Genomic DNA, 12919 nt, shown 5'->3' with positions numbered 1-12919 from the left:
GGATTTTAAAGAGTTTTTAAAATAAAACGCTCGCGAGATTCAGGTCGTGTCCCCTTTCAGTCAAGTCGGAGCGTCTCCACGTCACTCCGGCTGGAGAAATCTTTTTCATTTTCAATGATGATAAAAATGTTTGTGTTTACGTAAACTATTATGGAATCTTAATTAATTTCAAAAGAATGATCAAAAAATCTCTATCTCTAAAAAAATGTAACTCCTAATAAAATAAAACGAGCAATGTGCCAGCTGTTCATATTTTATATTATATTATAATCTTCAATTGATATATTACTGTTAGCTGAAGTTTTTATAACTTTAAATATCAATATCACTACATAGTATAAAACAAAGTCGCTTTCTCTGTCCCTATGTCCCTATTTCCCTATGTCCCTTTGTAGGTCTGCTTAAATCTTTAAAACTACGCAACGGATTTTGATGCGGTTTTTTTTAATAGATAGAGTTATTCAAGAGGAAGGTTTTAGTATATAATTAATTAGTTTTTAGACAAAGCGGGCGAAGCCGCGGGCGGTAAGCTAGTATATTATATAAACTTATACGATATTTATATTTTATTGTACGATAAATAAAAAAAACTTCGCCTGCGATCAATGGGTTCCAAACAATGGCTGACCGCCACGAGTGATCATAATTCACAAGGACCACGCCTTGTCGTTTGGGTCACTGTCTATAAGTCGTTATATATAATATCTCTGCATCTGCACACTTTTGTCAATAATATTCACATAAAATATCTACTTTAGTAGATATCCTCACAGGAGAAATGTAACTTGTCGTACAACTTTCTACAAAGTTGTTAGTTGTTGGTGAAAATAAATGGTAAATATGGATTCCACACCACATGTTATTTTCCCCTATTATTGTCAGCCAACAGCCCAAATTTGTACCTACTGAGTAGGGTACAAATTATAGAGCGAAACGAAACCAATAGTATCCTGTAACGATCCCTAATTAAAACTGAATCTTTGAATTGCCGTAAATGCTGTTTCTTATGAAGAAGCAATTCAGTTAATGAATCAGATATCTTTCTTTCAAAAAAATCTTAAAAATAGTCGGACAAGTATCTAAAGTTGTAAAAGCCGCTGAAAAATCACCAGTGAAAATGTAAAGTAATTAAAAATTCCAAAACGTAACCGCAAAAGTCAATTAGTTAGTCCGAGATCCGTAATATACACCTCATAATTTCCCACTCATTTGATTAAGTCGAAAAAAATTGTATGAAATATGGAGTATGATCAACTTCCCGTAGTTTTATTGAGCACTAGCTGTGCCCCGCGGTTTTACTGTGGTTTTACCCACATGCTCCGATCCTATTTATCTAAGCATTATGATATAAGCCTTCCTTGATAAATGGACTATCCAACAATACTTTTTTTTTCAAATCTTACACTTAGTTCCCGAGATTAGCGCGTTCAAAGAAACAAACACGCCAGATTTATTATATTGTGTGCCTATTTATAAACCGAGTAGTTGCATTCCAAAAATTGAGTTTGCTATCCAATTACCTGAGCAACGAGCTACATTAAATTTTTGCACGTCTGCTTTTCCAGACAGTTTGAAATGTTTAGGTTATTGTTGGATTCCGAGTGTCCAAGCGTTCTAGCCGTTACAGTACAGTGAAATATTTAGCTATTTTGCTTTTCAATATAGCTGTTATTTCAATCTTTCATTAAGTTTCGTGGTTAACTTTCATAATTTGGGTAATATAATAAATTTTGCTTAATTTTTTCCAAATCTGTTTCGACTTCAATTTACACCAATGCAATATCTATTTACACCCTCCATAGAGTTCACATGACTGATTCTGATGACTACTTACCCTGGTAGTTGCAAGTATTAGAGTTTCCCATCTTAGTTCATTGACCATTGTTCCTTTCAAATACCAGGTTCCAGTTAGACTGACTGGAGTTATTGTTTTAAGTGGAAAACAGCATTTTTTCAACAAGAGAGCATAGAAAAAGGTACATTTTACTATAATGTTTTAAAATGATGACAAATAAATCCCATTCGAATAATAAATCTACAGAATAAATGAAGCAGAAAATAAAAATGCGACAACAGGGCGGAATGTTTTAGATACCACCTCCGTTTCATTCCCAAGTATTGCTCCCTATTTTCAGTGTTATTATGATTCCCAGATAATCACTGTATACATAATCCAATTCTACATGACTGACGTAAGCCACAATATGCGGATAAACAAACAAAAAGCCGACCTTGTAAAATATTTACATGTCTTTTGCCCTTTCTCTCTGAGTACAATATATTCAAAGCTCGTAGACGTCGAAAATTGTTTGTCTTAAAAAAATGTTGACAAAATTTTACTGTCCTTTTTGCGTATTCATATTATTTATGCGTTAAAAAAGACGTTAAAACGTATGTTTTGCACCGGTGATGAAATTCGCGGAAATTTGAATGAGCGAGAAATTTCACTGTACATACTGTATACTTCTAAATGTTTACAGGATCTTATTTTTTGCTACAATATTCTTTATTTTTTATGTCATACCTTTACATCTTTGTTGAAAAGCCTAAATATCGAGAATTATTAAAGAAATATGACAAAGAAAATGCGAGTAGAATCAATCATCAATACATATAATAAAATTCTAGAAAAGCGGTGTCTGTACAATGAAAATATGGAAAAAAAAATTAGCAGGTGTTATTACTAAATCGATCACAAACCCAAAACTGTAGTTAAAAAAATTTTTGTCTGTTTGTCTGTTTGTCTGTTTGTCTGTTTGTCTGTTTGTCTGTATGTTCGTGCACGCTAATCTCAGAAACGGCTTATCCGATTTAGATGCGGTTTTCACTAATATATTGGAGTAATCTTCATTTAACATTTAGTGTTTATTTCATGTCAATCGGTTCGTAAACAAAAAAGTTATGACCATTTAAGTATTCACGGCGAACATTTGCTAAGGCATTCTATTTATTGTACACTGTACAGTGTACGATATAAGTTATCTGTTACAGTTATTCCTATAAATGTCCAGGTGATCATATCGAAAGTCCCCAAGGGTGGGGGGGAGAGGGGTAAGCTGAAGTAGTAGGGGGGAAGGGGTCAAATTAGAATTATGTTTTTTCTAGGTAAATTTTATACATAAAATGTCCTTTAAATTATGTCGATTGTCGTATTATATTTTTAACTCCCGACGCAAAAAGATGGGTGATGAGTGTTTGACAACTATATGTGTATAATACATGTTTGTGCTACCGTAGCTCGCTAACAGGTAATCCGAATTTGATGCGGTTTTTTTTGTTAGGCAGCATATTTTCAGACGCTGGTTCTTAGATAAAGTGTACTTATAAAAATAGGTTCATCCATTTATTATATCTAGGTATATAGGGGTAAAAGTGAAATGAAAGTGAACGACCAAATGAAAGTAACAATAAGTCAAATTTTATCAAAATCGGTTCATCCATTTATTTGATATAGGAATAAAAGTGGTAATAAAAAAATGAATTTTGTCAAATATACTCAAGTGACATATCAAATGAAAGTGCATGACGTGTAAAGTATAATTAGACATATTTAATCAAAATCGGTTCATCCATTTATTATACCTAACTCAACTCAAACTCAAACTCAAACATTCATTTATTCAATTAGACTACTATTTAGTAGCACTTTCGAATCGTCATTACATAATTATTTTAACATTTACCACCGATTCGGAAAGCAGTGATCTAATATAATGGGTAAAAGTTACCTATATATGGGTAAAAGTGGGAATGAAAAAAACGAATATTGTCAAATATGAAAGTGCATAACGGGTGAAGTTCAGTTAGTTATATTTTTATCCAATTCGGTTAATCCATTTATTAGATTACAGCGGTAAAAGTGGAAATGAACAATAATCGAATGTGGTCAAATAATATACTCAAGCGGGGCATATGAAAGGGCAAAGTGTGAATTACAATTAGTCATATTTTATCGAAATCGGTTCATCCGTTTATTACATTTAGGGCACTTTAGGGGCGACAGTGGGTATAAATAAACCAAATGGAGCATCAAACGACAGGATATGACGTGTACAATGTACATATGGGTACAATTACGTATAGATATGGTTTACATCAAAATCGGTTCTGCCATTTACTAGGGGTGGAAAGGAAAGGGTTAAAAATCTGTGAAAGAAGAGAAGATATGGGAGCGAGAGGATAGCCACACCCTGGAAATTTTGAACTCTACTCAAAGCCACATAGGCCTGGCCCTTGGAATTTTTTTTCCTAAATATACCACTTCTTTTGCCACTGTGGTCCATTACAATTTGGGCACGGTTACGGCCCAAATCAATATGATGTAGGAATGTAATATGGAGGTACATTTGATAGTTCGGTCTCGCTCACTTGAAAATATTACATGAAAATAAGAAACAGAAGTTTAAAAATTTAAAAATTAAAAAAAAAAATCCCAAAGCAACGAAGATAAAGGAATAAATCATTTTTCAAACTTCCCGACGATCTTAAAAATTAAGTACCATTCTAAAAAAAAATATTTATAGAGGTATATATGATATTATATTATGATAATGTTGGCATGGCAGCCCCGACGACTTTGTTTTTTTTATAAATATTTAAAATGGTATTTATTTTTAAAGATCGTCGGGAAGTTTGTGAAATTATTTATTCCTTTTTCTATGCACTTTTCTTCGTTGCGTTGGGTTTTTTTTTATTTAATTTTTATTGCACGGTCTAAACGGTTTAGTTACTACAGGCGTGAGACAGGAAAGATCTGATTTGGATTTGGTGCTGGATTTGATAAGAACTGAGTATCGATTAAGCTGATCAGTTGCTGCACGATACATTGTTAATAACATCCATACAAGGAAGGAAGAAATTTGCTCGCCTCCCCCATGGTGCTTAAAAATAATATGACATAATGTAAAAGAAATACATAGAAAATTAATAAGGCATTTATTTTTTTTATTTTTTAGCACAGTTCGGTAATAAATTTTACTATCAGTTCTTTTAATTATTTATGGTAGTACGTGTTTACTCAATAATTAAGTTAATTAGTAACTACTATGCAGTCACTATTCCACGCGGACGAAGTCGCGGGCACAGCTAGTAAAAAATATAATCGAAAGATGGAAAGGTCCACATCACGAAGAAAATAAATAGTCAATTACAACATTTATTTATTTTGTGTTCATTTTTAACTGTTCTTATTACATTTAATTGACGAAGCAAAAGTGATAAATATTATAAAATTGTATTATATTATACCCAACTTTACAAAAGCTGTTAAATGAAAAACAAAATGCACGGATTCAATAAATTGAAATGCAAAAAGTATGCATTCGATTGTACGTCTTGCAGCGTTTTGTTACATACAACATGTATTACAAGAACCACGTGTTTGAATATACATTTGCAGATAACTCGTAGCAATATCCAAGGCGATGCCCCTAAAACAAGAAAAGCAGGCGTGACACAAATCGTTTATTCATGAGTAGACGAATGCCGCGTCTCGAAATCACATATTTCTTATATTCCAGCTATGTCTTCAGCTATTCATTCCATGATGACTTGCAATTTTTCCTTAACGTGCTTCATCACTCGATATTTATCTGATGTAATGGATTTCCTCTGTCATATTAATATTTGGCGAACTTGTGTTTTCTTTTGTTTTTCGCGCGCTGCAGCTGGGGATGTTCATTGAAATTCATTGAAATGATGACGCAGCTGAAATCACAAACAAAATGATCAGATTAAGAATTACGTACTACACGACTGAATTAAGAAGTAGGTGTATGTACTTAATGTAAAGTTAAAAACAAATAGGTATATTACATAGTGTTACTAAGAGAATAAGATAACATAAATGAAGTGTCATCAAGTGAACCAGTCTGTATTATGAAGAATAATAACAGCAATGTAATTTAACTTTGTAATAAAATTCTTTCCTTGTACTGAAATGTTTTAATGTACTTCGGTGTGACTTGACGATAAAAAATTCTCTCTTTATGTTCGGAACAAAAGCGGGGAGGTTAGCGGAGTGCGAATCAATGTTTTAATTTAGGTTAATTTTGGGAGATTTAAATTAAAACGAACTGTTGGATAAAGGCTTGATTTGAAGACACTTGGGCGTTTGATATAATGCTTTCGTTTCAAATTAATAATAATAGGTGGTGTTTAAAAACCTAGGGCCTATTATTTTGTTTAACTAATCAGTAAACACAGCAATTTTCGAGTTTGACGTAGAATAACAATGCTTAGTCTTATGACATGGTTCTCTCTACAAAATCAAAAATTATTAATTAAATTGGTATACATTGTGTATGTTTATAAATAATTGATATTTAATTAAATAATAGACTGAAGATTGACTTTTCCACAGAACTATTCCAAAGCGAAAAAAAATTCAATTATTTAATACATAACATAAATACATGCATATCCTAATTTATAATAAACTCCATATAAACACCCTTATTTTTCATAGGGTTTCCACATCCGTCTCAAGCCTACTGAGCCTACCCTTACGGTGGTCAATACATCAGTGATTGAATAATTTGCGATAGGTGATTGATCTGCCCTTTTAACCTTTCCTTTCTATAAGAAATTGGTTTTGGGATTTCCTTATGTAGCTCCTTGAATTTTTGTTTAACCTTAGTAAGTAGATCTTTGTGATTAACATATTGGGAAGGAATTACGCACCAGAATAATTACATTTGTTTAGAAAATAATTGTTATTTTATTAAAAACTCTATAAATGATTGCTTTATTTTGTAGTATTCGTGTATCATTAAAAATTACGTGAAGGTATAATTTAAAATTTCTTTATGAACGCTGAAAATCAAGATGTTCGTGCACATTACAAATTACTTCTTCAATAGCATTAATTCGATTCTATAAAAAATCTAGGTAAATAGAACTGCATTAGGTAAGAACTCTACATTTCCTACTATTTATATGTTAAATTAATAAATATTTCCGCATACTATCTTATTCCAAACTAAACAACGATTTTACTAAAAAAACTGTATGAATGGGAAAATATCCTATATTTTTTTAGTACTAAACTTAGGTATACATGATTTTATTATTTACACGTTATTAGACGCACAACCTTCAATATATAGATTTTAGTATTAAAGGCCTTATATTAGTATCTATCGCATTTCTGTAAGTATCAGAACGACCGCAGGATTTAGTTATCCAATTAGGGTGGTAAGAAAACACAATGTTTACTTAGGATCGTTATTTCCTTGAAGTGTTTGGGGTCCCCAGAAAACGTTCACATGTCTCGTTATATTTAGTTACATAAAAATGTTTTATAAGAGCTAGCGCACAAGAGCAACTGAATTGCGTCGCTATGTGCGCGCACTTCCTTACTAGCCCATAGAGTTGATGCGAGAGACAAAATAGTTGCGGAGACAAAAGTTGCTCTTGCGCACTAGCTTTTAGGTATATAATAATTATATGTTCAATTATTTAACTTGATTGCTACATCGAGAAACGATTTGTTGATCATGGTATTGATTTGTAAGTTTGTTTGTTTCTTTTGTTTCAGAATAGATGGGCTGATTTTGTATTTGATTCAATACGCAACACGCATAACGTACGATTTAGTTCATTCATAGCTTGGATCTAATTTTTATTCCTTTTAAATCTACCATCATCAAGTTACAATTTCTAACTACACAAGGACATCCATATAACCTCTACATAAATTCAAATAACAAACTCACGCACACAAGCAAAGAATAATTTCTAGCAAATAATAAGCGCTCATTACATAAAGCAGCCATCAGTGAGAGTGGCCATAAAGCATCCGTAAATATTGTCATGAGAATTATACCGATTACACGGTCTGCCTGTAACGTAATAAGCGATATACTGTTACATTTATCTAGACAGGACGATTAGTGGTCGTGTAATGTTTAGATATCGGATAGACAATCCTGTTAAGAGGATAGAATTTTACGAATAGAATGTTCCGAAGGAAAGATTTAGGCATCAAATTTAAAAGTTTAACCGTATTACATATAGATCTCGGTTAAATATTATAGGATCTAAAGAATGGGAAGAGGAAAGTCCCGGTTAAGAATTTAAATTAGCTCCTTCTAGAAAGTGAAATAAGACGTTGATTTAAATTTATGTCAAGCAAATTACCGACTTTGGGTGTGTGTCGGTGTTACCGACCTTCATTGCTTAAAACTAATATCTCGTTATAAAAGTAGATAATATTTTCCAATACGTAATTATTATTTGAACGTCTAATGAACATAAACACCGTTGACGTGACAATATCGTGCTACTTATAAAATATATTGGAAGAATGTCGATATTAAAAATACGCTTCATCTTCCTCAATTTATTTTGAATGAAATAGTTACCTTATCAATATTGACTCGGCTTCCAGAAAGTATATTTCGCTCTTTTGAAGCGTTGCCCCGAAGTCAGACGGCTAAGCAATCTTCTCCTTGATTATTATTTATCTAAAAAGATGTCCAGTCGTGTATAATAATCAAAAAAGCAATTATGAGTAAACGTACTTTATGATAGATTGTTTACTTAAAAAGTAATTTTATGTTGTAACCGTGAAAATATCTCTAGATAAAAGAGAAATTAAGACAAACGTCCGCAGGGAATATTTTTAATAACAGAGGCTTAACACTCAAAATAGATAAATATCCTAAATTGTTAGGTATTTCATTTGTAGGTATACAGGTGTAATCGTTAAGTGTGCACAAGCGATTATTCCGTAGATATTTCTCGTCTTATTTTTAAAAAAATATTATGGCCATTTTACTTATTAGGGTACTTTCGATATCAGTTTAAAGTTTTTTGATATCTGTAATAGTTACGGAAAAATCGCCTGTGCACACTTAACGATTACACCCTGTATATTTCAAAATTAAACTACCTTTTAAATGGATTCACTCGATGGCCATGATAATATTATATTCAATTTTGAGTAGAGTTTTAACCTTGATGTACCATAAAAAATTATATTAATACTTAATTATTACTATTACTTAATTCCATTGTACATTCAAATACTGTTAAATTCTGTGATCTGCTTGAAAAAAAATGCTATTTTTATCCTTTTCATGTTATTGTGTCTTAAATACCTACCTATATAATAAACTAGCTTTCCGGCCGCGGCTTCGCCCGCGCAGTCAAAGAAAAACCCGCATAGTTCCCGTTCCCGTGGGATTTCCGGGATTGCGTCATTTTCCCGGGATAAAAAGTAGCCTATGTCCTTTCTCGGGTATCAAAATATCTCCACACCAAAATGAAAATTGGTTCAGTAGTTTAGGCGTGATTGAGTACCTAACAGACAGACAGACAGAGTTACTTCCGCATTTATAATATTAGTATGGATGTGGTAACAACAGAATGATCCTGTTTGACGAAATATATCGTCAGGGCCGATCAAAATTAATTTACCAAAATTATAAGTACTTGTAGGTGAAATAAATTAAGCTCACATTGTGTAGAATGATGCTTTGTGTCCTATTGTTTTATTTCCCGCCCCCCACTGAAGCCTTGAATAATCTTTAAAATAAAATTTCGCAGACCCAAACCTATCCATTTTCTTATTATTACTTGAACAAACTCTGCGTTAATTTCTAAACATTTCTTAATTTACTAACCTAACTAGTATAATTCAAATGAGGCACATAGAGCGTACTAAAAATATCTACACCAAAACATTACCTCTAAAGGGCCTATTTCTTAATCAGCCTTACGTTTGGTACGCACTCCATTCAATATTTAAAATTACTAATGATTTATTAATAACCAGCTGTGCCCCGCGATTTTACAAGCATTTCTCCGCTCCTGTTGGTCTTAACGTGATAATATTATATAGATTATAGAATAATATACAGCTTAGAGCTTTCCTCGGTAAATGGGCTATCTAATACCGAAAGAATTTTTCAAATCGGACCGGTTGTTTTGACATTAACGCGTTCAAACAAACAAACTCATCATCTTTATAATATAAAGTATAGATTTTCAATTAAACCAGAGCAAAACGCAGCCGGTAGTAGCCCACCATTAAAACGAAATCTCATTAAAACCATCTTTGTTAATCTGTCATAGATTGGAAGGTGCAAATGAAAATTCATCGGGAGATTATCCGTAGATCTGAACCACACTGAACGGTGTAATTAATTTTAATTAATACAGGTTCGTTATGTTATCCATAAATTATTAAATTGGTGCAATATTAAAATCGGACGAGTGAACGTGTAAGTGATAATATGCGGAATAATTAAAAGATAATTTGTGTATTTCATGTAAATAGGTAAATGTTATTATTGTTGTTATTTGTGATTTTAAATTGAAGTAAAAGTATTTGGTTAAAGTTTAATTGTCTGTGTGATGAATCGAAATTTACGAAGTTTTCGACATAAGCTGATAGGTACAATAATAATGAAGTAAAAAAGAAGCAATTGGGTTGCTACTTATACTGTTTTTTTAGACGCTGACATAATTTATTAAAGATTTATTATAGCAACTCTTAACAGTTGGCATGGGGGCTATCTTTTCCCTATAAATCCTAGACAATTAAATAAAAAGTATCGTCAACTCTTTTTTGCCCTCTGTGCAAAAAGGGTCGTGAAAATCTAATAAACCATTTTTGAATATAATTATACAATGGGGGAGTGAGGAGGGTTGACAATCTCGTCGGCTTAGTGGTTTCCATGTACAAACACAGGTTGATATGTGCCAGATTCGAGGCGCCCAAATTTAAAAAGAAACCCTAAGTTGGTAAAATTTATGTGATAAATGATTAGACTATAATCTATACCACTATATATATATATATATATATATATATATAGGTAATAAATCTGTAGAAGGGTCAATTCTGTACATTGAAAATATTGAAAAAATAAATAGCAGGGGGTGTTACTGGATCGATACCAAACCCAAATATGTGATTAAAAAAATTTTTGTCTGTCTGTCTGTCTGTCTGTATGTGAAGGCATCACGTGAAAACTAACGGTGCGGTTTCGATGAAACTTGGTATAGTTATACCTTATTATCCTGGGCATAAAATAGGATACTTTTAATCCCGGAAAAATACGTAGAAAAAAAAATCTTAATTTTTCTTAATTTTTCCGCGCAGACGGAGTCGCGGGCAGAAGCTAGTTTATAATAATAATTGGGAAATTGGCTGCGATTTTCGAATATCGATCAGAAGAAAACAGCAAAGATTAGACGACGTGGGTTGTTAGGGTCAATGACCTTGCATTAAAATGAAAAGTAAAGAAACATACTTTTATGCTAATGATGGCTACTAAATTCGACTATAGTATCAGAAAACGCGCAAAATAATTTCCTTCAACACATAAATATTACAATAAACGAGATAAGAATGTATAAAACAATTTATACGGAAATATTTGCGGTGGAATAATAAGCCGCGGGATAATTTTAGACGGCGCAAAGAAATTGTCTCTTTAAAATTCATGAGCGGCAATTGTTCAGTTTTACCTCACTTGAGTGATATTAGATTTTTCATTGAAGGATCCACCTCGGTCCACCCTTTGCTACATTCCACTTACTGTTTATATACGAAGGAATTTCCCCTAGGTATTCCAGGCGGGCGTGGTACAGGGTTGTCAACTTTTGTTTTATTTTATTAAATTTTGTGCCTTTAATTTTAATCTTGATAATTACTTAAACATAGAATGTAATTATTGTGATAGGTGTTTTGAAGAGTAGATATTGTCGATTTTTGAAAGGGCAGTATAAATTCAATTCTATTCTTCCTGATGACTGATACTATCAATTTGTAAGCCATTTTAGAAAAAAAATATCAATACGAAATGGCTACGAAAAATAGCAAGCAAGTACCTAATAGAAAAAAAAATGAAACTATTGTTATTTATACTATCTACAACTTGTTTGTGTCAACCCTACAAAATGTGAAATTTACGTCTGTCACTAACGTACTGACACAGGTATTGCACGCCTCATAAGCGAAGCGTTGAGGTGGGTACTACTGTCACTTCGCGCAAAACATCTGATTTTTCAAACTTAAATTAATGTCTTTATGTATCATACATTGCACTTGTAAGATAATACATACCTACACACACATATTAAGAAAAAACACTATTTTTAACATTCATGATATTTTTGATGTCATTTTTGTTATTTAAACTAGTTAAAAAACAGTTTAAAAAAGTTCTGTCTTGGACGTCCGTGTGTCTGTATGTGCGGAGGATTTTCTTGTTAACACGATAGCAACCGAAATACTTTACTAATCGAGTCTTTTTTTTTCTCTTACGCTTGAGTATGCTCAGGAATAGAACCCTTTCATTTTTCAGGGTCTGATTCGATGTGGTTTAATTGTTATTAAATAAACAAAAAAAAATATCGACTGTTCTCCATAATTTTAGTATATAGCTATATATATATTCTTTATTTTATTTTATTTTTTTTATATTTATAGTGTACCTACTCAAAATTCACCATTATAAACTCGATTCTTTATACTATAAGCCAAGGTTTAAAAAAATAAGTTGGTAGTCAGTCCCATAAACCTGCGCAGTTTCACATCTAGGTGGGGCCACAAGAAAAATAGCTCAATTATTACGGTACCGCTTTCTTTACTTTTCCAACTGTTTTATTTTATTTCTTTTTTATATTTATAGTGTTCTCTAAATAATCAATTTTATTGTAAAGGATGAGATTATGAGGCGTGCACTTTTGGATTTTCCAAACTATATATTGTTGACTTTTACGAGTTAAAATTTGGACGTACTTTTGCTCCGAGTAGTTATAATATTTTTAATCTATTTTAAAATCCGCTCTACAAAGTACATTCGTTCATAATTCGATAATCTAATTTTTCTCGTATCCAACTTTAAAGATAATTTTGATATTTTTAAAGTTGGATACGAGATACTTAATTAAGATGAAGTGATCC

Source organism: Colias croceus, chromosome 19 (assembly GCF_905220415.1).
Source record: "Colias croceus chromosome 19, ilColCroc2.1".
Lineage (NCBI taxonomy): Eukaryota > Metazoa > Arthropoda > Insecta > Lepidoptera > Pieridae > Colias > Colias croceus.
Note: the sequence above shows the minus strand (reverse complement) of the source record.